Source organism: Siniperca chuatsi, linkage group LG7 (assembly GCF_020085105.1).
Source record: "Siniperca chuatsi isolate FFG_IHB_CAS linkage group LG7, ASM2008510v1, whole genome shotgun sequence".
In the NCBI taxonomy this organism is placed as follows: Eukaryota; Metazoa; Chordata; class Actinopteri; order Centrarchiformes; family Sinipercidae; genus Siniperca; species Siniperca chuatsi.
The window spans coordinates 6,270,501-6,274,396 of record NC_058048.1 but is presented as its reverse complement, the minus strand read 5'-3'; positions in this window follow the sequence as shown (position 1 = coordinate 6,274,396).

The window sequence follows — 3,896 nt, the reverse complement described above, 5'->3', positions numbered from 1 at the left end:
TGCGCCGTCTAGTCAGTCTGGGTGTGCTGGCTTGTTCTTCAGCTGAGGGGCTGTGGGCTTGAACGTTGCTTGTAAAAGTTGCTATGGCAATGTAGATGCAGCGGCTGGTAGCTCATTCTAACTTGCTACATTTTTGTTTTAAATTGTTGTTTTTTTCGGCTTTCTTGCTGAAACCTCACTGGATGATGTCTGAGTGGATTTGATTTAAAGGGTTAAGCCAAATGTTTCTAATCGACTGGATCAGGAGATTTTGACGGCTGCGCATCCGAGATGCTGCGGCCTGTAGGCTCGCTCCTTCAAACTCCGCCACATTTTTGTTTTTATCTGGTAACATATTGTTTTTTATTTCTGAACCATGTATTACCTATTCATCGGAAAAGGAAGCCGGGTTTTGGATTAAAGAGCAGCAGACTTTGAGACGATCCAGCCAGCCAGATCAGCCGGACCAGACACCACGGCGAGTGCTGCGTGAGGAGGAGCCGGGATAGGAGCCATGCTGGCCCAGTTTGGATTTAAGGCTGCTCCTGCCTTAAATCCGGTCTGGATGAAATCGGACTCAGGATGGGCAGGATGAACTCTGAGACTGTTGTGCCCACATCTTTGCAGAGACCTGCTCCACCAACATCCAGGATCAAGCACTCGACGAGCGGACCGTGTTGCGGGCTGACTCCGGCGGGATGAGGGGAGGCGGACTCCGTGTTTCCATGGATGGTGCCTGGTGCTCAAACGCAGTCAAAGTGGATGGACACTGCTTCCAGATGTCAGACATTTTATGTGACAATAAGAACCACATTATTATCCTCACTATCTTGTTGCTGCTGTCTTGCATTCCCCCAGACGCAAATTCAAAAAATGAGTTCCTGTGTGTATACGTATATGTGTGTGTGTGTGTGTGTGTAAATAACTGTAGGATATATATATTGTATGTGTGTAGCACGAAGGGACTACTAACTTAATTTCGTTGTATAACCGTGGATTGTATAATGATATGATGAAATATAGCATACCATATGTGGCTGTGGATGGAGTTGGTCATCAGCGTGTGGAGTGTGTCAATGTCAGTGTCAAATTTATTTATAGCCTATAGCACATTTAAAACAACCACTTGACCAAAGTGCCGAACAGGATAAAATGTCAAATAAACAAACAACAATAACAAATAGCTTACATAAAGAGACAAGAAAACAATAAACATAACAAAAGAACAGCAGCACAGTAAAAAATGAAATCATAATTGGATTTTTTCCCCCACTTTGCCAAACGCATAGTTTAACTGGCTGTAAAAACTGAACTCTCATGCTCAGTTTTCAAGCTTGAAGAGGGAGAAAGATATATTTTGGTTGGATTATCCCTTTAAATTCTCCTTGACTGAACTGCTTTTATTGTAAATAGCTAAATAATCGCAGAACTAACGAGTATGTAAAACAATTATTTATAAATACCCATTTGCTGTCACTTTCATACGCATATATTATGCATTTAACCCGTGCACACTTTACTGAGCATACTTGAAAATGAGAGACGGCTTGTGATCTCATGGTGGCTCCACCATTACAAACTATATTAATATGCAAAACATTACATTTTGGCCAGTTTTACATGCTATGTACAAGTAAAACTATTTCTAAACACATGCCAGTAGTAACTGCACATGCGGATTATTTGCTTTTCAAATGGAACCGGTCTTTGTTTTACACAGCCTTTTTCATGCTCTCATGGGAGCAGGAGCCATGAAGGTTTGCGTTAGGCTCTGATGATGGCATCTCCTCGTGTTCTCCCAGCACAACCACGCGCTCTCAGCTTTGCAGTCACACACTGTAGCTACTGCGCAACAGGCTCTCCGCACTCCCGTGGCTCCCACAGCTGCCGGCTCCACAGCCTTCCTTTCGGTGGCGCTAGAGCACCGGACAAAGTAGCTTACCGTGTGGCATAGGGAGGGCTGATGGAGCTTCATAAGCTGTGGCTTTGCCGCAACTTTGATCTGTTATGAAATGGGAGTTGAGTGCGCACTGCAGAAAAAGAGGAGGCACAGAAGATTACAGTCAATACTGCTGCCCCCCCCCCAAATTGGTGTCTTGCATTTACTTTCAGGGTGTTTACTGTTAATAAAGTTTGTCATTTTTGACCACTAAATGTTCTCACGATGGCACTGAAGGATGCATTCACAGTGGGAAAACAGCAGTGGCACCAGCGACTTTTCATTCTCACTCTACTTCTGTCCTTTTCTGGCTCTGTCGCGCGCATTTACGCACACACAACGTCCGCTGGAGCGTCGATCCAAATTCTCTTTTGGGATCTTCCGGCACCATCGCCGACTAAATATCTTTAGGTTGTATTACTGTACAGATCAAACTGGTCTAACAAGGGGAAACATCTTTAACTGGTGCCACACATTGCACCACACTGCGCTCAGGATCAAAGTAAATAAGATAGCATCAGTATTGTGTGCGGGCAAATGTGGGGAATGTGGTTCATAGTGTCTTTAAATGTAACCAAGCACCCACTGAGCACCCATTCAGAGGCATCATCCTGTTTTGGGGATGAAGTGAAAATACCTCTCAGACGACCCCGGATCTGTCCTCTGTTAACAGATAATAGCCGTAGTGGAGGAGCGGCCGCGTGGGTCAGCAGCTCTGCAGATCTATGTTTAGAGTCCTGGTGGGCGTTAAGAGAGACGGAGGGAGAATGGAGATACTTAAGCGCCGACGTGCCTGGAGACGAGAGTAGTTGGCTTACAAATAGGCCACAATAGGCCTTCCTTTTTTTCTTCACGCCCTCTCCGAATGCGTTGCGCTATAATGGGTAACTTTGAATGAACATGCATGAACAGAGAATGTCAAAGCTCTTTTTTTTTTTGGAAACCTTGCCTATATTCGGGCGCATGGACTTTGAGGTCGCAATGAGCCTGCAGCTAGGCCACTACACAGTGTGGGGGCATGAAATTAGGTTCTGATGTCCTGAAAGATGTCAGACTGCGTGTGAAAAATGTCACTTTCCTCACATGTGCTTTTGCTGCCATAATCGGATGGTCATATTATTGCATCACTGCACAACAGCATGTATAAAGCCTGTGGGCATGTATAGGTCCGACACGACCTTTTCTCCCTCGGACTGTTCGATTGTTCTCGACAGGAAGAAATGAATTCATATCACACAGTCTTCACAAGTGGGTTTAGTTGCTCTCTTAGTATTATTTCTCAGCATCATAACCTGCTCCAGGCTGCCATCAACTCTGCTATTTTCCTTTTTAGACCTGTTGAAATGTGCAGTATGTTCCTCATTTTTTCAGCTGATGTATAGATGAGGAGAAACGCAATCCTTAGTTCACAACTTGCTTCTATAATGTGCGCACCGTTAACTCCTCCCTTCTCCGTATGTGGCATGCAAGGTGACACCAGCCAATCACATCTCATTCCGCTTCTACCTAGCCGGGGGAAACAGTACGAGGAGGAGGAAAGTCGTTTGGGCTGTATATAAGCAGTTGAACTTGGGGTTTTTGTATCAGTGTCACCATCCAGTGATTCACTGTCTGACCGGGCGACAGCCAGAGCGCAGAGAGCGCACGGGGTCCGGAGTTCCTTGCTGGTTTGTGGTGTGGACTTGACCGTCAGTGACCGAGAGGGGAAACCCCAGCCCCTGCAGCTGCCAGGCCGGGACAGAAACCCATGCTGCCGGCGCCGCTTGACAGAGCGCTGTCCGTCCGCTGTGGTGCTGAACCGCAGGACACGACCCTTCAACCGGTGACGTAGAGCTGAGACTCATCCAAGAATCACAAGACTCAAACTTCTAAAAAAATAAAAATAACAAAGCTACACAAACATTCTAAATATATATATATATATATATATATATATATATATATATATATATATATATATATATATATATATATGGAT